This window comes from Stegostoma tigrinum, chromosome 1 (genome assembly GCF_030684315.1).
Source record: "Stegostoma tigrinum isolate sSteTig4 chromosome 1, sSteTig4.hap1, whole genome shotgun sequence".
In the NCBI taxonomy this organism is placed as follows: domain Eukaryota; kingdom Metazoa; phylum Chordata; class Chondrichthyes; order Orectolobiformes; family Stegostomatidae; genus Stegostoma; species Stegostoma tigrinum.
In genome coordinates, this window is record NC_081354.1 from 178438880 (window position 1) to 178462496 (window position 23617).

The 23617-nt window shown below is 43.7% G+C and overlaps 1 protein-coding gene across 3 annotated transcripts in view; it reads left to right on the forward strand.

Annotated features, from left to right (window-relative positions):
• The window catches only part of slc4a11 (solute carrier family 4 member 11), a 212498-nt gene that overhangs the window by 31010 nt on the left and 157871 nt on the right, over positions 1-23617 (forward strand). The window contains exon 2 of one of the 3 annotated variants that reach the window (XM_048532842.2): positions 13462-13517. The exons of 1 other annotated variant lie outside the window; for it this stretch is intronic. The gene's annotated coding sequence lies outside the window, so the exon portion shown is untranslated. Of the gene's footprint in view, positions 1-2798; positions 2904-13461; positions 13518-23617 lie in introns of those variants that run through there. One more of the 3 variants, XM_059651624.1, reaches the window with a different exon arrangement.

The following is a 23617-nucleotide window of genomic DNA, read 5'->3' on the forward strand; positions in this document are numbered from 1 at the left end:
AGGGTGGACAGTGAGAGCTTTTTTCCTTGGATGGAGATGGCTAGCACAAGGGGACATAGCTTTAAATTGAGGGGTGATAGATAGAGGACAGATGTCAGAGGTAGGTTCTTTACTCAGAGAGTATTAAGGGTGTGGAATGACCTGCCTGCAACAGTAGTAGACTCGCCAAGTTTAAGGGCATTTAAATGGTCATTGGATAAACATTTGAATAATAGTGGAATAGTGTAGGTTAGATGGGCTTCAGTTTGGTTTCACAGGTTGGCAGAACATTGAGGGCTGAAGGGCCTGTACTGCGCTGTCGTGTTCTATCTTCTACTAGGACTAGAGGGCATTGCCTCAAAATAAAGGGAAACATATGTAAAACTGAGGTCAGGAGGAACTTCTTCATCCAAAGGGCTGTGAATCTGTGGAATACCCTGCCTAGTGAAGCGGTTGAAGCTACCTTACTGAATGTGTTTAAGGCAAGGCTAGATACATTTTTGAACTGTAAAGGAATTAAGGGTTATGGTGAGTGGGTGGGTAAGTGGAGCTGAGTCTCAAAAAGATCAGCCATGATCTTATTAAATGGCGGGGCAGGCTCGAGGGGCTGGATGACCTACTCCTGCTCCTAGTTCTTATGTTCTCTAAAGCCTCTGACAGAAGAAATTCCTCCTCACCTCAGTCTTAAATTGGTGCCCCTTTATTCTGAGAGACAGTAACACTGAAGGAGCAGTGACATAATTCCAAGTCAGGATAGTGTGTGGCTTGGAGAGGAACTTGCAGGTGTTGATATTGCTAAGTATCTACTGCCCTTAAGATGATATGGGCCACAAGTTTGGAAGGTGCTGTTGAGTCTAGAAGGCAATAAACGGCAAGGTATTCTGATGGTCTCACTGTTGTTTCTCTGTAGACCACCCATTGGGACTGTGTAGAATCCTTGACCCAGCTCAAAGGCAGAGGTGTGTAGATGCCGCATTTGTTTGTATCAGTTCTCCAGCATCCACAGTTCTTTGTTTTATTATAGGCAGATTCTTGTTTGGCAAAGGACTTAAAGGTTGTTGGAACTTGGTGGGTAGTAGACCAGCTGTGTTAGAGCACAGAACACAGAACATAGAACAGTCAGCACAGGAAAGAGGCCTTAGCACATGATGGTGTACCAAACATTAAACTAATCCCTTCTGCCTGCTCCTAGTCCACATCCGTCCATTCCTTGCATATTCGCATGCTTTTCTAAAAGTCCCTTAAATACCTATATCGTATCTACCTCCTCCACCACTACCCCTGGCAGCGCATTCCAGACTCCTACCACACTCTGTATCAAAAAACTTGCCTCTCACATCTCCTTTGAACTTTGCCCGTCTCACCTTAAATGTGTGCCCACCCATTCTTGTTGAACTGTGCAGCATTCTTGATGGGCCGAATGACTTACTTCTGCTCTTATTCATATGCGTAAATGAGCACAAGAGAACTCTGCCCTATTGCCCGATTACTGCTCCAAAATCTTACATCGAGAAACTTAATTTAGGCTTCTACATTCACAACATACATAGAGAAACAAAAAGTGTACTCTATTTTTAAATTCATCGTTTCAGCATGTTCCAAAACATGTTATAATTGGTGACCTTTTCTAAAAAAAAAGTAAATATTATTCTGCAGGAAAATACAACAGTAAATTCACACAAACAGAAAAAGAGAGACAAGACCAGTCAAGCCCAGACAATTTTGGAAGCACTGCACCAATCAGGTAGTACAGGAGGCAACCAGTCAGTCTAATTTTAGCCATCACAGTTAAGGAGGGGATGTTGATCAGGACACTGGGAGAACGTCTCATCTCTTGAATAATACCGTGAGTCTATTTTTTCCATCCAGCTGATAAAACCTTGCCTTTACTATTATGCCCAAGGAACGGATCTCCGACAACACAGCATTCCCATGTGACTGCAAAATGCTTCAGCACAAACCGTCCAGTGGGTTAAAGTTGTCCTCAATATGGCATTGCTCAGAAGTCTAAAAGAATGAGAACTCAATCTCCAAGACACTGGAAAGAGAGGCAGGGGTGTCCCACTTTAAACAATGGTGGCTTTTTTTGTTTCATTTTGATTATCAGTTATAAAATTAACCCAGGAAAGATTTTTTGCTAAAGGTTGATTGACTCGGCAGGGCAGTTACGAGCGGGGAGATGATGCAAGTTAAGTGCTAGGATTGCACCTGAGTAGAGTTGGTTACATAGGTTTCAAGCACAGCCTTCAGGCCGAAGAAATTAGAGAACTGGCATAGAGCAAGGCCGAAATTGTGCAGGGTTTATCTGATCATCATTTCAGATCAACTTGGAGCTTTCAGTTCCTTGATAAATTAGTGAGTATTGCCACCCATAATGGGAGGTGACAGCCGACTGGTATTCTTACCATCTGTTCATCTAGAGGCCCCATGGATTGTTCTGGGGATCCTGGCTTGAATCCCGCTGTGGCAAATGGTGGAATTTGAATTTAATAATAATATGAAATCTAAAAATCTAACGATGACCATGAATCTATTGTCAACTGTCGGAAAACGCAAATGTCCTTTAGGGAAGGAAACTGCCATCCTTACCTGGCCTGGGCCTACATGTGACTCTAGACCCATAGCAACGTAGTTGACTCTGAACTACTCACTGGGCAATTAGGGACAGGCAATGAATGCTGGTCTAGCCAGTGATGCCCTCATCCCGTGAATGAATTAAATAAAAATATGCCATCTGGTAAAACTCCGCTGTCTGTGACTTAACTTGCAGCAATTAACACAGTTTGAAGCTGGAGGAACACAGTGGGCCAGGCAGCATCAGAGGATCAAGAAAGTTGATTTATTGCCGATTCCTAATTGCCCAGAAGATAGTTAAGAGTCAGCCACATTGCAGTGGATCTCGAGTCTCATGTAAGCCAGACCAGGTAAGGATTGCAGTTTCCTTCCCTAAAGGACATCAGTGGACCAGGTGGGCTTTTCCTGACAATGGACTCATGGTCATCATTAGGTTCTTAATTCCAGATACTTTTATTGAATTCAAATTCCACCATTCTGCCGTGGCGGGATTCAACTTTCCTGCTCCTGATGCTGCCTGGCCTGCTGTGCTCCTCCACCTCCACACTGTATTAACTCTGACTCCAGCATCGGCAGTTCTAACTTCCTCTGAGTGAGTCAACTAGCAGCAGGTTCCCTTCCCTTCTCATTGCCCCTAGGCTCGCTGACCTACCATGGTCCAGCAACATCTTGATTTTGCAATTCTTATCCTTAATTTCAAATCCCTTCAGGCTTCGCCCTTCCCATTCTGATTAAACACGCCGAGCCCCATAACAGTCAGAGATATGCAGATGAGAGTAAATCGGTTGATGTGGTGCATATGGATTTCAGCAAGGCGTTCGATAAGGTTCCCCACAGTAGGCTATTGTACAAAATGCGGACATACATTGTACATACAGCAGTTTGGATCAGAAATTGGCTTGCTGAAAGAAGACAGAGGGTGGTGGTTGATGGGAAATGTTCATCTTGGAGATCAGTTACTAGTGGTGTACCGCAAGGGTCGGTGTTGGGTCAACTGCTGTTCGTTGTTTTTATAAATGACCTGGATGAGGGCGTAGAAAGATGGGTTAGTAAATTTGCAGACGACACTAAGGTCGGTGGAGTTGTGGATAGTGACGACGGATGCTGTAGGGTGCAGAGAGACATAGATAAGCTGCAGAGCTGGGCTGAGAAGTAGCAAATGGAGTTTAATGCGGACAAGTGTGAGGTGATGTACTTTGGTAACCGGAATGCAAAGTACTGGGCTAACCGTAAGATTCTTGGTAGTGTAGATGAGCAGAGAGATCTTGGTGTCCATGTACAGAGATCCTTGAAAGTTGCCACCCAGGTTGACAGGGCTGTTAAGAAGGCATACAGTGTTTTAGCTTTTATTAATAGAGGGATCGAGTTCCGGAACCATGAGGTTATGCTGCAACTGTACAAAACTCTGGTGCGGCCACACTTTGAGTATTGTGTACAGTTCTGGTCACCGCATTATAAGAAGGATGTGGAAGCATTGGAAAGGGTGCAGAGGAGATTTACTAGGATGTTGCCTGGTATGGAGGGAAGGTCTGACGAGGAAAGGCTGAGGGACTTGAGGCTGTTTTCGTTAGAGAGAAGAAGGTTGAGAGGTGACTTAATTGAGACATATAAAATAATCAGAGGGTTAGATAGGGTGGATAGGGAGAGCCTTTTTCCTAGGATGGTGACGGCGAGACGAGTGGGCATAGCTTTAAATTGAGGGGTGAAAGATACAGGACAGATGTCAGAGGTAGTTTCTTTACTCAGAGAGTAGTAAGGGAATGGAACGCTTTGCCTGCAACGGTAGTAGATTCGCCAACTTTAAGTACATTTAAGTCGTCATTGGACAAGCCTATGGACGTACATGGAATAGTGTAGGTTAGATTGGCTTCAGATTGGTATGTCAGGTCGGCACAACATCGAAGGCCGAAGGGCCTGTACTGTGCTGTAATGTTCTATGTTCTATGTTCTATATCTGCCCTTGTCTAGCTCTGTCTGTTGTGTATCCCCGATTTAAATTTCTCCAGAATTTATTGATTCATCATCTGATGAAGAGCAATCAAGACCCCCGCCGTCTTCACATACCACCCCACCAACCTCCGGACACAACGTATCATCCTCCAACACTTCCGCCATCTACAATCCGACCCCACCACCCAAGCCATTTTTCCATCCCCTCCCTTGTCTGCCTTTCAGAGAGACCACTCTCTCCGTGACTCCCTTGTCCGCTCCACACTCCCCTCCAACCCCACCACACCCGGCACCTTCCCCTGCAACCACAGGAAGTGCTACAATTGCCCTCACCCCCATCCCAGGCCCCAGGATGACCTTCCATATCAAACAGATGTTCACCTGCACATCTGCCAATGTGGTATATTGTATCCATTGCAGCCGGTGTGGCCTCCTCTACATTGGGGAAACCAAGCGCAGGCTTGGGGACTGCTCTGCAGAACACCTCCGCTCGGTTCGCAACAAAAAACTGCACCTCCCAGTCGCGAACCATTTCAACTCCCCCTCACATTCCTCAGACGACATGTCGATCATGGGCCTCCTGCAGTGCCACAATGATGCCACCCGAAAGTTGCAGGAACAGCAATTCATATTCCGCTTGGGAACCCTGCAGCCCAATGGTATCAACGTGGACTTCACCAGCTTCAAAATCTCCCCTTCCCCTACTGCATCCCAAAACCAGCCCAGTTCTTGCCCTCCCCCCACTGCATCACAAAACCAGCCCAGTTCATCCCCTCCCCCCAGTGCATCCCTAAACCAGCCCAGCCTGTCTCTGCTTCCCTAACCTGTTCTTCCTCTCACCCATCCCTTCCTCCCACCTCAAGCCGCACCTCCACTTCCTACCTCCCACCTCATCCCACCTCCTTGACCTGTCCATCTTCCCTGGACTGACCTATCCCCTCCCTACCTCCCCACCTATGCTCTCCTCTCTACCTATCTTGTTTTCTCTCCATCTTCGGTCCGCCTCCCCCTCTCTCCCTATTTATTCCAGTTCCCTCTCCCCATCCCCCTCTCTGGTGAAGGGTCTTGGCCCGAAACGTCAGCTTTTGTGCTCCTGAGATGCTGCTTGGCCTGCTGTGTTCATCCAGCTCCACACTTTGTTATCTTGGATTCTCCAGCATCTGCAGTTAATTATCACAGAACATTTATAATGTTGACTTTCTTGGGCGTGGATGGAGCTGCAGTCATCCAGGATAATGGATACACCATCACTCTCGGCTCCAGCAAGTCTGCAGGCGTCAGCAAGTTGATGGTTGGAGAGGCTGTGGTGTGAACTATGCCCAGAGTGTGGACTCCAGGCATTGTCGAGGTCTCAGCAGCAGCAGCAGATCCAGGGACTCCTTGATCTGGTAGGCTGGAAGTGGGGTCTCCTGACTATTGGCATGGTGGCGGTAGCAGCTACAGGCTGTGGTAGGTCCATTGTGTCACTGCTATCTGCCTGGCGTCAGTGGCAGGGAATCTGGGGTCTCCTTGTTGTGGGTCGCATGTGGATCCAGCATGGGACCTGGCATTGGCGACCCATTGGCAAGGTGGGCCCAGCAACAAAGAGATGGCCCCTGAGCAGTGGTAGCAATGACGGTAGTGGGTCTGGCGCAGGATGTGGAAGAGTAACAATGCAGGTGTCATTGCTGAGCTGGCTCAGGGCTCGTGACTCACTGCAGAGGTGGTGGAATGAAGATGGACTTTCTTCCAGCTTTATCTTTTTATTCTTGAACTAGTCGATGTGGCACCAGATTGTAGCAACAGATGAAGTTTTACACTCTGTTTTATTGTGTTGTTCATTGGAGAGTATAAATGACAATATCATTCACTCACTGCTCCCCAAGCACTTCCAATACCCAACTACTTTGACGTAAATGAGTTTGGATACAAGACTAGAACAAAACTAACCCAATAGGGCCTCCATTGAATGGGGATCATTGCAAAAACACATGGTTGGGCTTAGGAAGAGCTCCCCCAGACAGATTTTTAAAAACTAAAACAGCAAATTAAATCAAAAGGAATCAGGAGAAAAAAATTAAGATAATAATTACATTCAGTGCTCATCAGTTGGAGAGGATTTCACTGCAATCCATTTCGTTCACCATCAGGGAAACAGCCTACAGTACTTATCCAGTCTGAACTATATCTGACTCCAATCCCACATCAACATGGTTGACTCTGAACTACTTTCTTCACTGGTGGAGCAAGCCATTCAGTTGTCTACTAAGGCAGCCCCTTGGAATGGAGGATGACTCACTTCCAGTCCAGTTTGCTGGGATTTGAAATAGTTGGTGTGCCCAATGGGCGATCTGCATACTCTGCCACTGGTGGAGCAGGTGAGTTATGGGAGAAATAGCTAAATGGAGGATTGTGCACACCTCAATTGCACCCCTGCTCATTCCCAGTGAAGTCTCTCAGTCTGGCTGGTATTTTCCTGGATGTGCTTTCTCCATTTCTGGTCGTTCACAAGCCAGGGACTCCTGTGAGTCAGCAGGAGTTGTTTCGCCTCTTGAGGATCTAACGTGTTTCCCACAACATCCTGGGAGTCCCCTGTGATGGCGAGTTGCATTAACCCACTACATTCAGAAGGGATTGCCACTACCATACCAAACATTAAGATTGACAAGTCGCCAGGCCCGGATCAGATTTGTCCTCGGCTGCTTTGGGAAGCGAGAAATGCAATTGCTTCGCCACTTGCGAAGATCTTTGCATCCTTGCTCTCCACTGGAGTCGTACCTGAGGACTGGAGAGAGGCAAATGTAATTCCTCTCTTCAAGAAAGGAAATAGGGAAATCCCCGGCAATTATAGACCGGTAAGTCTCACGTCTGTCGTCTGCAAGGTGTTAGAAAGGATTCTGAGGGATAAGATTTATGACCATCTGGAAGAGCATGGCTTGATCAAATACAGTCAACACGGCTTTGTGAGGGGTAGGTCATGCCTTACAAACCTTATTGAGTTTTTTGAGGATGTGACTAGAAAAGTTGATGAGGGTCGAGCTGTGGATGTGGTGTATATGGACTTCAGTAAGGCATTTGATAAGGTTCCCCATGGTAGGCTCATTCAGAAGGTCAGGAGGAATGGGATACAGGGGAACGTAGCTGCTTGGATACAGAATTGGCTGGCCAACAGAAGACAGCGAGTGGTAGTAGAAGGAAAATATTCTGCCTGGAAGTCAGTGGTGAGTGGAGTTCCACAGGGCTCTGTCCTTGGGCCTCTACTGTTTGTAATTTTTATTAATGACTTGGACGAGGGAATTGAAGGATGGGTCAGCAAGTTTGCAGACGACACAAAGGTCGGAGGTGTCATTGACAGTGTAGAGGGCTGTTGTAGGCTGCAGCGGGACATTGACAGGATGCAGAGATGGGCTGAGAGGTGGCAGATGGAGTTCAACCTGGATAAATGCGAGGTGATGCATTTTGGAAGGTCGAATTTGAAAGCTGAGTACAGGATTAAGGATAGGATTCTTGGCAGCGTGGAGGAACAGAGGGATCTTGGTGTGCAGATACATAGATCCCTTAAAATGGCCACCCAAGTGGACAGGGTTGTTAAGAAAGCATATGGTGTTTTGGCTTTCATTAACAGGGGGATTGAGTTTAAGAGTCGTGAGATCTTGTTGCAGCTCTATAAAACTTTGGTTAGACCGCACTTGGAATACTGCATCCAGTTCTGGGCGCCCTATTATAGGAAAGATGTGGATGCTTTGGAGAGGGTTCAGAGGAGGTTTACCAGGATGCTGCCTGGACTGGAGGGCTTATCTTATGAAGAGAGGTTGACTGAGCTCGGTCTCTTTTCATTGGAGAAAAGGAGGAGGAGAGGGGACCTAATTGAGGTATACAAGATAATGAGAGGCATAGATAGAGTTGATAGCCAGAGACTATTTCCCAGGGCAGAAATGGCTAGCACGAGGGGTCATAGTTTTAAGCTGTTTGGAGGAAAGTATAGAGGGGATGTCAGAGGCAGGTTCTTTACGCAGAGAGTTGTGGGAGCATGGAATGCGTTGCCAGCAGCAGTTGTGGAAGCAAGGTCATTGGGGTCATTTAAGAGACTGCTGGACATGTATATGGTCACAGAAATTTGAGGGTGCATACATGAGGATCAATGGTCGGCACAACATTGTGGGCTGAAGGGCCTGTTCTGTGCTGTACTGTTCTATGTTCTATGTTCTATGTTCTATATCCTCAGGGCAACCAGAAAGGGGCCATCATTTGCCAGCGTTCACATCCCAAGAACAATTTTAAGAAGACAGGAGATGATTCAGTGCCCTTTTCCGCCAACAGAGAACATTGTTAATGTCTGCAGAGGGGGCTGGCTAATTCCAAGTGTTTTACTAGCAAAAATATCGGCCAGTTAAATTAAAAAATGGTAAAATGGGAGATATTGGGATGCAAATTCCATGTAGTTGCAGGAAAGATCCAATGAATTTCTACCAGTAAATGAGGTTTCCCTGTTGTGTTTTATTTTGGTGGAAGGGTTTGCATTTTGCAGTTCTAAACTGCTGAAACCTGGGTGATCTTGAGACACTGACCACACCTTGTTAAAAAGAAAATGTGTGGAATGCAGCAAGGCAGCTTTTACTGTCCATTGTTAATTGGTCTCAGGGTTTGTAGTTTAATTGTCTTTAAAGTAGATTGCATGGGGATGACTAATTCGCTTTTCTGAAGGATCTTTGATTCCAAAATCAGTGCTTGATTCACATTGTCAGATTTATTGAGCACAGTTCTGTAACTAGTTACAGTGGGGATCTGCTGCTGCTTTGAGCCACAGATTAATCAAATAGGAAAGTGATCAAATTGCCAATTGGAAGGTAAAGTACACAACTCAGTGAAAGTTGCCTCCTTCAACAAAAAACAAAACTTTCATGTTTGCCGACTTGGTAGGAGGTTGGCAGCTGCGCATTCATATAAGGTATATCTATTGAGTTTTGGAGTGATACAGCATGGAAACACGCCCTTTGGTTAAACTATTTCAGAGATAGCAGGAACTGCTGATGCGGGAGAATTTGAGATAACAAAGTGTAGAGCTGGATGAACACAACAGGCCAAGCAGCATCAGTGGAGCAGGAAGGCTGACGTTTCCAGCCTAGACCCTTCTCCCCTTCTTCAGGCCAAACTAGTCCACGTTGACTTGTTTCAAAACAAAACATGTCCCACTCATTTTTTTCTTTATTCATTCATGGGATGTGGGCATTGCTGGCCAGGCAGCATTTATTGCCCATCCCTAATTGTCCAGAGGGCAGTTCAGAGTCAACCATATTGCTGTGGATTTGGAGTTACATGTAGGCCAGACCAGGTAAGGATGGCAGTTTCCTCCCCTAAAAAGACATCAGTGAACCTGATCGGGTTTTCCTAACAATTGACAATGGATTCACAGTCATAATTAGACTCTTAAATCCATATGTTTTATTGAATTCAAATTCCACCATCTGCCATGATGGGATTTGAACCCAGGTCTCCAGAACATTATCTGGGTCTCTGGGTTAACTGTCCAGCAATAATAACACCAGGACATTGCCTCCCCACTTGCCTGTGTTTGGCCCAAATTGCTCCAAACCTTTCCCATTCAAGTACTTGAAAATCATGTATTTAAAAGGCAAATGCCTTTTAAACACTGTAACTGTACCTGCATCCATCACTTCCTCTGGTGGTTCATTCCACACACAAACCACTCTCTGTGTGCAACAGTTGTCCTCACGTCCGTCTGCAAACTTCCTCCTCTCACCTTGAAAGTATGCCCCCTATTTTTAAACTTGCCCACGCAAGGGGGAAAAAAAAGCTCTTGCCATTCACCTTAACTATGCCCTTAGGGCTAAATCACAGAAGTCCTAAAGTGTGTATCAGGCCATTTGGCTCATCAAGTCCACACTGGCCCCTCTGAAGAGCATCCCACCCAGACATACTTTATCGCTGTAACCCTGCATTCTTGGACACCTTAGCATGGCCAATCCACCCAACCTGCTCAGCTTTGGACTGTGAGAGGAAACCCATGCAGACCCAGGAAGAATAAGGAAACTCCACACAGACAGTCACCTGAGGGTGGAATCAAACCCAGGTCCCTGGTGCTGTTAGGTAGCAGTGCTCACCACAGAGCTACCATGCTGCCCTAAACACTACAGGGATCAAAGGATGATCAACCGTGATCAGAACTGAATGTGGGAACAGTGTTAAGGGCCAAATGGCCTACTCCTGCCCCGAGGTTGTACGTTTTCAAGTAATCAAAATGTTGAGGTTTGACAATTTCAACTTTGAAAATTCCCTCTCACCTTCCCTGGCTCATTAAACTTCTGTTGTCTGTAGACGGTGGTAATTCCTGTCCCTGCGAAATGTGTTGTGCACCTAAGGTGTTGGGCTCCTGTACCGAAACTCCAAGAAAATAATTTCCAAATTGAATGCACAGCCATTTGTGACCCCGCTGCTCATCAACAATGTGGCCCGATGTAATTCTATATAAATTACTGCAGAGGGATTCTAAAATCAGAACACTTAGGGATTGTAGTCCAATACTATAATCACTGTTGTTGTAGTTGATGTTGTTGTTGTGACTATTATCACGACCATACCTCGATTTATTTAATGCCATCCTCAGAAACACAGAATTGTTTCAGGACAGAAAAAGGCTTTCAGCCTGTCGTGTGCACTGACTTGCCCAATGAGCAATCCTCTGCATATTACAACATTGCAGGATGCCACTTGCTCTGTCGTGAATGCATCAGTTCTCTGACTGAGCAAGTCACAGCAGTATCAAAGGAAAGGGGTCATGGTATCAAAAGAGGCCATTCGGCCCAATGTGTTGGCACTGGCTCCTCGAGTGAGTATCCTTACCTACTACCAGTCCCCTGCATGATCTACATAACCTTGAGCACCATTTCTAACAAATAACCCAGGCAATGCCCTCCTGAATGCCTCAAACCTGCCTCCACCACATTTCCAAATGGTACATTCCAGACCCTAACTACATGCTGAGTGAAAAGAATTTTCTCACCTCACATTTGCTTTGTTTGCAAATCACTTTGAATCTTTTCTCCTGCCTAACAGTTTAATTCAGTATTCAAGGGGGATTATTTTTACTCTTTCCCTGAGGGATTAGCCCTGAATTCAAGCTTGTCTACTTTTTAAAAAATTCATTCCTGGGGGGAGGGAATTGCCGACCAGGCAGCATTTATTGCCCACCCTTAATAGCCCAGAGGGCAGTTAAAGGCAAACCACATTGCTGTGGGTCTGGAGTCACATATAGGTCAGAATGGCAGTTTCCTTCCCTGATGGACATTAGTGAACCAAATGGGTTTTTCCGTACAATTGAAAATGGATTCAAGGCCATCATTAGATTCTTAATTCCAGATATTTTATTGAATTCAAATTCCATCATCCGCCATGGCAGGATTTGAACCTGGGTCCCCAAAACATTATCTGGGTCTCTGGATTAATAGCCTCATGATAATACTACTAGGCCATCATCTCCCCAAGATAATGCCTAAGCTAGCAAATGGCTATGGAAATAAAAAGCTTTTGCACATTCTGCTTAGGTTTCACTTTGTGAGTTAGATGCAGTGACAGTTGTACAAGGCGCCTTCAGCTAATAAACTTTTGTTTTTGTTCTTTGTTCTTGTAAACCTGGCTTCACATCTCCCTGCAGAACAGCAGCAGGAGTACAGGGAGACTTCAGAAACCACTGTCTTCAGACGCAGAAGTAAAGTGTTTCAGGCAGAAAACCTTATCAGACGGAAGCAGATGGTGCTGTATTGGAGCCCGGTCGGCATAGCCAAAACAAAGCAATCCTGAGTCTTTGATTTCCTATCCATTCAACTGCAAGACACTGTACCTTCTAATACAAAGCCTGTCAGCAATTCAGCCTTCCTCTGGGTTTTAGTGACTGAATGTGATAGGAGGATAAACTTGACAAATGACCTAATATGTTTGATATGCAAGAAGGTTGAAATATACAAGAGATGGAATGTGATACACATTGAGCCAGGAGACTGGTTACATCTTTATCTTGGTCTCTAAATGCATCTATTCCTGTCTATATTGTACATTTTGTACTATCATTTCAGAACAGAAAACATGAAAGAATAGAAAGAACACATTCAGCCCTTTAGGTTAGGTATATGCTAACATTCTCACTTAAGCTGGCTACGTCAGCTTATGTTCTCTTTATTCTCTAGATGTCAATGACAGGGCTTGATGCTCATCACCAACGACCTTTGAACTGAATGACTTGGCCATTTCAGAGGACAGTAACGGTCAATCCCTAGAGAGGCAGTGGCCGAGTGGTATTGTTGCTGGACTGTTAATCCAGAGCCCAGGATCAACAATTCTGGAACCCGTGGTCAAATTTGTCATGACAGATGGTGGAATTTGAATTCAATAAAAAAAAACAATATGGAACTAAGAGTCAAACAATGGCCATTGCTGATTATCACGAAAAAAAATCTTTCACTGATGCCCTTCAGAGAAGAAAATCTGCCATCCTACTTGTGACTCCAGACCCACAACAATGTGATTGGCTTTTAACTGCCCTCTTCAATGGGCATTAAATGCTGGGTTAGCCAGTGATGCCTTGCTTCTGTGGATGAATTTAATTAAAAAAAACAGACTGCTGTCCATCTGGAGTCAGGTGAAGGCCAGACGTGGTGAGGATGACATACTTCCTTCCCCGAAGTGAACCAGATGAGGTTCTGCAACAATTGTTGGCGGGTCCATGCTCACCATTACTTAGACTAGAAATGGGCCAAATGTTGGCAAATGGGACCAGACCAGTTTAGGATATCTGATCAACGTGGATGAGTTGGGCTGAAGGGTCTGTTTCTGTGCTGTATGACTCTGTGGTGCTAAATCCCAGGCTTCTCAACTGAATTTAAATTCTACCACCTGTCATAGTGGGATTTGAATCCACATCTCAAGCCTGCCCTCTGCTTTACTAATCTAATGATATTTCCCCAGGTGACCCCTGCTGGTGCTGTGCGGTATCTTCCACTGTCACTAGTGTGCGGGATTGGGTGAGTGTTATTTGAGGCATTTCACTGTTGTCAGTCCTCTTTTGTCTTTGCTCTGTCTTGGCCCTATCGAGTGATTAGTGGGAGAATATAAACTATTGTATTTTCTTGACAGAAATATGAAAAGGCAGGAAATAGAGGGATACAGACAGCATATCGGTGAAAGGTTTTTAGTTGAGAAAGGTCAGCGCAGTCTTGTTGGGCTGAAGGGCCTGCTCCTTTGCTGTTCTTTGTTCTTTATTGCTGAGTATCTACAGAAGAGACAAGTTAATGAGAAGGCTTGTTGCATGATAGTAATAAGTACAATAGTTTGATTTGATTTGATTTGATTTAATTTACTTTATTGTCACATGTTCCTAGGTACAGTGAAAAGTTTTGTGTTGTAAGCAGTAGGGGCATATTATACCATATAAGGTGCACAAGGGTAAAAGAACAGGGTGAGGAATTAAAGGTTACAGCTGCAGAGAAGACGCACAAAGAGCGAGGTCAGTATTAAATTTAAAATTTAGGAAGTGCATTCAGAAGTCTAATAACCGAGGGAGGAAGCTGTTCTTGAATCTGTTGGTACGTGTGTTTAAGCTTCTGCATATTCTGCCTGACAGAAGAGATTGGACGAGATTATAAATTGGGTTATGAGAGATCTTTGATAACATTGGCTGCCTTCCCAATAACTCGGACCTCAGGGAACAGGTACAGATACATCTGCTCGCTTCAAAAACTAGAGTAGAACTCCCTCTTTCTCCCATCTGATTGTGGGTGTGATATTAATAAAATGTTTTAACATGAGAATTAAACCTTACAGAACCATAACCTTATACTTTAATTACCAACATATCTACACATGTAAATTCTATATATTTATTTTCTCTGAGTTCATGCACAGTTACTGTGTAAGTTGGTTAGCTCAGGTGGTCGGACAGTTGGTTTGTGATGCAGAGTGACACCACTAATGATACCAGCTGAGGTTACCATTAATGTCCCACCTTCTCAACCGAGAGGTGCGCTGACCCTCAGGTTTAATCCACTATCAGCTGTATCTCTCTAACAGGAGAGCAGTCCTTTGGGACTGTAGTGACTTTCCTACACAATATTCCCCATTCATCTATTCTGAACACCCCTGTCTGTATCAATAGTGCTGAGGTGGAGATGAGCTTCAAGTTCCTGATGTAAATATCACCAAAAATATGTCCTGGTCCAACCACATTGATGCTGCAGTCAAGAAAGCACACCAATGCCTCAAATTCCTCAGATGACTAAGGAAATTCTGCATGTCCACAATGATGTTTGCCATTTTTTATAGATATAATGTAGAAAACATCCTATCCAGATATATCACAGCTTGGTATGGCAACTGCTCTGCCAAGACCACAAGAAATTACAGAGAGTTATGAACACATCTGGTCCATCACAAAAACCAGCTTGCTTTGACTCCATCAATACTTCCTGCAGCCTCAGGAAAGCAGCCAACGCAAGCAAAGACCCATCCCACCCTGGTTATACTCTCTTCCATCAGGCAGGAGATAAAAAAGCTTGAAAACAGTTACCATGAGATTTAAGAACAACTTCTTCCCCACTGTGCTCAGCCTTTTGAACGGAGCTCTCATATATTGGAGTTGATCGTTCTCTGCACTTGCTTTGTAGCTGTAATACAAGGTTCTGCATTCTGTTCTATCACCCTGAAGCACTAATGTAAGGTATTTGCCAGGTTAGCCCGCAAAAGAATGCTTTTCACTGCATCACGGTACATGTAACAATAACAAATCAAAAATCAAGTGTTCCCAAATCGTGTTAATGGGAACATAAATTTAAGAGAAAAAACGTCAGTATCACATCAATATTTTTTGCAATGAATCAGCAAATAAGGTGACTCCTATAGCTCCACCTACAACGTGAGGTGCAGAAGTTGGGGAAAGTAGCTAAATCCCACAACTCCCCCATTACCTTCTTGAGGGCAACTATGGACAGATAATAAATGCTGGCCAGCCAGTGACATTCATGATTCAAGTTAGATTTTTGTGTGTTGTGTCTCTAAGAGATATATGTTCACAACTTAAAGTTGGAACATTGATTTAATTTTAAATATTCTCTTCCAATAAGCCATGAGAGAATGTTGGGAGCGCAGACCTCTGAGGTGCAAAGTGATCTGGGTACCTATATGCCTGAATCACAAAGGTCACAAGTGCAGAAAATAATTCGGAAAGTAGATGCTACCATTTATTGCAAGGAGAAATGAATGCAAAAAGGGAGATTCATGTTACTGATGAGACCACACCTGGAGTCCTGAGTACAGTACTGGCCTCCTTACTTAAGAAAGAACTTCAAGGTATTGGCAGCAGAACAGGGAAAGTTTGCTAGTCTAATACCTGGAATGGGTGGGTTATCTCATGAGGGAGTGTTGGATAGGCTACACCTGTATTGCAGGAGTTTAGAAGAGTAGGAAGAGATCTGATTGAAGCACTTATGATTCTGAAAGGTCTTGACAACATGGATTTAATAAGGGTGTGACTTCTTATGGAAGATTCTAGAGCCAAGTGTCATTATTTAAAAGAAGGAATCACTCATTTAATAGAGAAGAGTAGAATATCTTTTCTAATAGAGTACAGGGACTCTTTGAGCCATAAAATCATAGAACCATAGAACACGGAAACAAACCCTTCCATTCAGCTCATCCATGCTGACCAGGTTTCCCAAACTAAACTAGCCCCACCTGCCTGTGTTTGGCCCATATCCCTCTAAACCTTCCTATTCATGTACTTATCCAAATGTCTTTTAAATGTTGTAACTGTACCTGCATCTGCTGCTTCCTCTGACAGCTCATTCCACAAACAATGTGAAAAGCTGCCCCTCAGGTACCTTTTAAATCTTTCTCCGCTCACCTTAAAAATATGCCCTGTAGTTTTGAATTTCTCCACGCCAGGGAAAAGAGTTTTACTATTCACTATATCTATGCCCGTCATAAATTATTAAACCTCTATAATGTCGCCCATCAGCCTCCTGTGCTCCAACGATAAAGGTCCCTGCCAATCCAGCCACTCCTTATAACTCAAACCCTACAGTCCTGGCAACATCCTGGTCAGCCTTTTCTGAACCCTCTCTAATTTAGTAATATCCTTCAAATAGCACATCATCCGAAACCGCGCACACTCAGTACTCCAAAAGTGACCTCACCAATGACCTGTACAAACTCAACATGGCGTCCCAACTCCTACACTAAAAGTCTGAGCAATGAAGATGCATGTTAAATACCTTCTTCACCACCCTGTCTACCTGTGATGCAACTTTCAAAGAATTATATACCTAAACCCAAGGTCTCACTGTTTGACAACACTACCCAGGGCCTTACCATTAATTATATAAGTCCTGCTCTTATTTGTTTTATCAAAATGCATTTATCCAAACTAACTGCCACTTCTAACCCATTGGCCCAATTGATCAAGATCCCTTTGTAGTCTAAGATAAGCTTCTTCATTGTTGGCTAACCACCAATTTACTTGTCATTCACAAAGTTCCTAACCACACCCTCCAAATTCCCATCCAAATCATTTATATAAATGACAAATAAAGGGGTTTCAAGCTGATCCCTGTGGAACACTGGTGGTCACAGGCGTCCAGTCTGAAAAACAACCCTCTGTCTATACCCTCTGTCTCCTACTGTAAAGCCAGCTTTGTATCCAATTGGCAAGCTCCCCCGAATCCCATGAGATCTAGTTTTACTAATGAGTCTACCATGCTGAACCTTGTTAAAGGGTTTACTAAAGGCCATGTAGATAACGTCTACCACTTTACCTTCATCAATCTTTTTGCTTATGTCCTAAAAAAACTCGATCACATTTGTGAGGTGCAATTTCCCAGGCACAAAGCCATGCTGACTATCCCTAATCATTCCTTGCCTCTCCAAATTTTTGTAAATCCTATCTCTCAGAATCTCCTCCAACGACTTACCCACTAGTGATGTCGGATGCATGGGCCTATGGTTCCCAGGCTTCTCCTTGCAGCCTTACAGGGTGTTGCTAGGATTGGAGGGTTTGAGTTATAAAAATAGGCTGGATAGACTGGGACTTTTTTCATTGATGGGCAGGAGCTGGAGATGTGGCCTTACAGAGATTTATAAAATCATGAGGGACATAGATAAGGTAAATAGCAATGGTCTTTTCCTGAGGGTGGTGGAATTCAAAACTAGGGGGCGTAGGTTTAAGGTGAGTGGAGTGTGTTTTAAAAGAAGTCTTGAGGGGCAACTTTTGGACACAGAGTAGTAGTGGAGGGTGCAGGTACAGTTACAGCATTTAAAAGCCATTTGGATAAGGGCATGAATAGGAAAGGTTTGGAGGGTAATAGGCTAAAGGCAAGCAGGTCAGACTAATTTAGTTTGGGAAAATTTGCTGTAGTGGATAAGTTGAAGCAAAGGGTCTGTTTCTGTGCTGTATAACTGTATGGCTCTATAACCTATATAAGATCCGGAGGGAAGTTAACTGGATGGATGTGGAAAGGATATTTCATCCTTTGAGAGAATCTAGAACTAAGGATCATCATTAAAATAAGGAGCAAAGCAACGAACAAGCTCGGCGAGCCGACCAACTACAACATCCACAACCTGAGCTACAAATCTGCTCTAAAACCTTCGAGTCACTCATTTAAGAATGGACATGAGAAAACTTTTTTTTTCCCTCAGGAGGATTGAGAGTCTTGGGAATTCCTTTTGTCAAAAGGCAGAGGATACAGAATCTTTAAATATTTTTAAGGCAAAGGTAGTAGAATAACTACACAGAGGCTGATATCCCATCATCAGGTCACCCTTCATCTATTTGTGCACAGTATACTGGCTGTGGCCAGCCAAATTGGAGTCAGTTCCTGAACTGAGGAGATTCTGAATTCCCTGTTTATATTGGTCGGCCAGGGCTCCCTGATTATCCCAGGTTAATAACCATAATCAAGGATCTTGTAGTCTACTTGGTTGGATCTACTTGGTTCCAATCACCACATGTAGATAGATTCTTAACTACTAAGGGGATAAAAGTATATCAGGGGTATGCAGGAATGTAGAGTTGATCAGCCATGATTTTACCAAATGGTGGAGCAGTTATGAAGGTACAAGTGGCTTGCTTTTGTTCCTTGTTTGAATGTTTGTATGAAAGGCTATCAGTTGTTTCCGGAAATGTAGAGTTATTAGATCAATCACATTCCAACAAGGCACACTGAAGGAGCAGAGTGGTCTTTTCCTGCTGCTAATTCAAATGTTCCTATGTTTGTATGTTCATGTGAGTGATCAGGAAAGAAGGATAAGCTGACCAATTGAGGCAATGAGCACCGATGTGCTGGGCTATATTATTTTTTCTACATTACAATTGAGCTATTATTGAATAGCCTTTTCTTGAGATTTACCCACACCTTGAATTGAAAAATCTCACATTACAACATCTTCCTGTTTCACAATCCTACATGATCTGCATTTTTCCAACTCTGGAATTTTCTGAACTCCCCTTTCATCACTGCTGGGAGTATCTTCAGTTCCCCATGCCCTAAGGTTTAGAATTCCTTAAAACTTCAAGTTCTTTGCCCCTTTGAATTGATAGAGTTTTCCTTATTTACTCAGAGGACATGGGTGTTGTGGGCTGAGCCTGTCCCTAGTTGCCCTTGAGAAGATGATGGTGAGCTGCCTTCTTGAACTGCAGTGGTCCACATGCTGTAGGTATACCCTTAATGCCCTGTAGATACGCCCTTAATGCCCAACTCTAGGACTTCGACCCAGTGACAAGGAAGGAACGGCGATATATTTCCAAGTCAGGATCGTGAGTAGTTTGGAGGGTAACTTGCAGGTTGTGGTGTTCCCATGTATCTGCTGCCTTCCACCTTCCAGATGAAAGTGTTCATGGATTTGGAACGTGTTGTTTAAGGATCTTTGGTGAATTCATGCAGGGCATCTTGTACACAGCATACACTGCTACTACTGAGCGTCACTGGTGGGAAGAGCAGATGTTTGTGAATGTGGTGCCTCTCAAGTGGGCTGCTTTCTCCTGGATGGTATCAAGCTTCTTGAGTGTTGTCAGAGCTGCTCCCATCCAGGTCAGAAGTGAGTGTTCCATCAGACACCTAACTTGCATTTTGTAGATGGTGTCATCGAGTCATAGAATCATACAGCATGGAAACAGACTTTAGGTCCAACTTGTCCATGTAGACCAATCTTCCCAGACTGAACTAATCCAATTTCCTTGTGTTTGGTCCATATCCCTCTAAACTGTTCCTATTCATGTACCTATCCAAAGGTCTTTTATAGGTTGTAACGGTACCTGCATCTGTCACTTCCTCTGACAGTTCATTCCACATATGAACCTGTGTGAAAAAGATGCCCCTCAGGTCCCTTTTAAACTGTTCTCCTCTCACCTTAAATATCTGCCCCCCCAGTTTTGAACTTGCCCACCCTAGGGAAGAGACCTTTGCCAGTCACCTTGTCATTGCCCCTCATGATTTTATAAACTTCTATGAAGTCACCTCTCAACCTCTTAAGGTCAGGATTTGAGGGGGTCAGAAGGTGCATTTCTCATTCTAAACTGATCTTGTAGGTGCGTTTCTTGTTCTAACCCGATCTTGTATTTATATAGCAAGTCCAATCGAGTTTCTGGTCAATGGTCACCCTGAGGATGTTATTAGAGGGGATTTCAGTTAAATGAAAGGGGATGGGAGAAGGTTAGTATGGAGTAGAAACATCAGACGGATACTCTGGATCAGACATCCTATTCATGCTCATTAAGATCATAGAAACCTACAGTGTGGAAGCAGGCCCTTCAGCCCATCAAATCCACACCAACCCTCCAAAGAACATCACACCCAGACCTGTCCCCCTACCCTACCACCCTGCATTTCCAATAACTAATCCATCTAGCCTGCACATCCCTTGGCACTATGGGGAAATTTAGCATGGCCAATGCACCTAATCTGCACATCTTTGGACAACGGTAGGAAACTGGAGCACCTGGAGGAAACCCACTCAGACATGGAGAGAACATGCAAATTCCACACAGGCAGTCACCTGAGGGTGGAATTAAACCAGGTCCCTGGCGCGGTGAAGCAGCAGTGCTAACCACTGTGCCACTGTGCTGCCCCATTGTAAGATTTTGTTATTTCTCTCACAACTTTGAGTTGCCCCTTAAACTCCTCCATCTTTACCAAGAACCTGGGTCATCTGCCCTGTATATTCACTTTTGACTTGGTGCTAGTGTTTATTTGGTAATACTCCTTCAAAACGCCTTGCCTCTGTTATTGTGTGAAACAGTCTATATGCATGTTCTTGTTGTTGCGGCAAGTTCTAATCCTCATTTCAACTTCTGCATAAAACTAAGTGAAGAAAGACTTGAATTTATATAGTGCCATTTATGTTTCACAATTCCCACTTTATGGCTATTTAAGTACTCTTCAAGTCAGTCACTGTGATAATCTAGAGAGACCTAGGCTTACACTTCAGAGCAGAATCGAGACGATATAAGGCTACCAGAGATGTAAATGAGAGTTTGGGGGGTGGGACATTTTCTCAAAGTTATTTCCAGAACTCCTGCGCAACATTGACAGAAGTGCAGCACAAATCCCTGTGAAATTTCACTTCCATGAACCCCTTTAAAGGATGTTATTAATCCTATGACACTTACTTAAAGGAAGGGAAATAATACACTTATCCTAGCCAGCATGGCGCCAAAGAACTCATTTTCACTCATCAGTCAAGTCGTTTATGTTTGTGGATTGGCTTCTGTATTTGCCTTGATTTCAGTCACTGCTTTTCAATGTGACGAATTGCACATGACTGGTTTTGAGATATGATAAGCTGAATGCAGCAAAAACTCAAACATACCATTTGAACACAAAGAACTGGAATAAGACAGATACAGTCATAGAGTAATACAGCACGGAAACAGCCCTTTGGCCCAAACTGGTCCATGCTGACCATGGTACCCACTCAGCTAGTTCCAATTGCCTGCATTTGATCCATATCCCTCTAAACCCTTCTCATCTATGTCCCTATCCAAATGCTTTTTAAACATTGACATTGTACCTGGCTCAACCACTTTCTCTGGCATTCCATATACACACGAATCTCTGCATGAAGAAGCTACCCCTTAGGTCCTTCTTAAATCTTTCTCCTCACCTTAAACCTATGCACGCTTGTTTTCAATTTTCCATCCCTGGAATAAAGACTATATACATTCATCCCACTATCCCTACATTCATCCTATCTATGTTCCTCACAATTTTATACACCTCATTCTCCTATATTCCAAGGAATAATGTCCTATCCTGGCCACCTCTCCCTATAACTCAGGCCAACCAGTCCTGGCAAATCCAATTGGACTAATTACACAACTCAAAAACAGAATAGATGACCATCACCTAATAGTTTTCTCAGCTATGTTTATCAAATTGTCTCTTACCATTCCCTCACCATCTAATGGCTGCAATATTATTACATGATCAATAACTTTCTTTGCCCCCTCCCTTCTCAATTTTCTCCTTTGCTTGTGGTAATTGACAGACGAACCAAAGGGGAGATGAGAAGCCGGAACATCTAGATAGGGCCACACAAGTAGATAGGGTGGTAAAGAAGACACATAGCATGTTTGCCTTTATTAGTCAGGGAATTAAGTACAAGAGTCAGGAGGTCATGTTGCAGCTTTACAAGATTTTGGTTGGGCCACACTTAGAGTACTGTGCTCAATTCTGGTCGCTACATTACAGGAAGGATGTGGAGGCATTGGAGAGGGTGCAAAGACGTTTACCAGGATGCTGCCTGGTTCAAAGGGTATGAGCTATAAGGAGAGGCTAGGAAAAGTCAGGCTGTTTTCTCTGGAGTGGTGGAGGCTGAAGGGAGACTTGATATAAGTCTATAAAATTATGAGATGCATAGATAGGATTGACGGTCAGAATCCTCTTCCCAGAGTTGAACAGTCTAGTACTAAAGGACATGCATTTAAGGTGAGAAGGGGAAAGTTCAAAAGAGTTGTGAGGGGTTTTTTACACGGAGAGTGGTAGGAGTCTGGAATGCACTGCCAGGGCTGGTGGTGGAGATAAATACAATTGGGGCTTTTAAGGGGCTTTTTGATAAGCACATGATAAACAAGGAATGGTGGGATACGGGCCAAGGGAAGGGAGAAGGGATTAGTTTAATTTGTCATCGTATTTGGCACATCATCGTGGGCCAAAGGGCATGTTCCTGTGTTGGATTGTTTTATGTTCTAATTAAAGATGGGCACTAAAATGTAACTGCCTGCAAAGCTCATAGCCCATGAATGTGTTGATAAAGGTATGGAGGAAAATTCTCTATTTTGATAATATTCCTCAATCTGAAACTTGAAAGGAAGTTCCCTATCTGTTTGATTTATCCATTTTACAACTTCACTTTAGCCCTTTGGTGTTACAGTAGAATCATAATTTAATCCTTATTCCAAGCCTGCAGTAGACAATAATGGACTGATTATTTAGAGTTGTTCTGGGGGGAAATGCATCACCAGAAATGGTGACTTTCTGGCTCAGATAGTCAGTCTAAAGTTAAAGGAAAAACTCATGGTATAATTTGAAAAAGAATGGAGTTCTCCTAATATCATGGTCAATATTTATCACTCAGCCAAAAAAAAATCAATGTAGCATTTATTTCATTGCAGTTTATGGGAGCTGACTGTCTGCACAATTGACTGCTGTGTTTATCTATGTTACGACAGCGCTCATACATTATAAAAAGTACTTAATTGGCTGGGAAGGTATTGTGGGACAATCCAAGAGCCTAAAAGGCGCTGTTTCAATTTTACAAATTTCTTTATTTCAATATCAGGTCCTTTTTATTATACATTGGTGTCCCTGAAGGGAAACCTGCCAGCAATATGTAAGATTAGGAAGTTATCAACGGCTTTGGATCCCTAGGGGCTTACCTGAAGCACTAGTTCTTCCCAAAAGGCTCCAAAGGGGCTACCTGCCCAGTGACAATTAACGGTAGAAAAAGTGACCAAAAGCAACTATCTTAAGAAAACACTTTGGTTTGGCTTATTTGTTTATAGAATGAGGGCATCGTTGGCAAAGCCTGTATCTATTGCACACTGATAATTTCCCATGAGAAGGTGGTGGTGAGT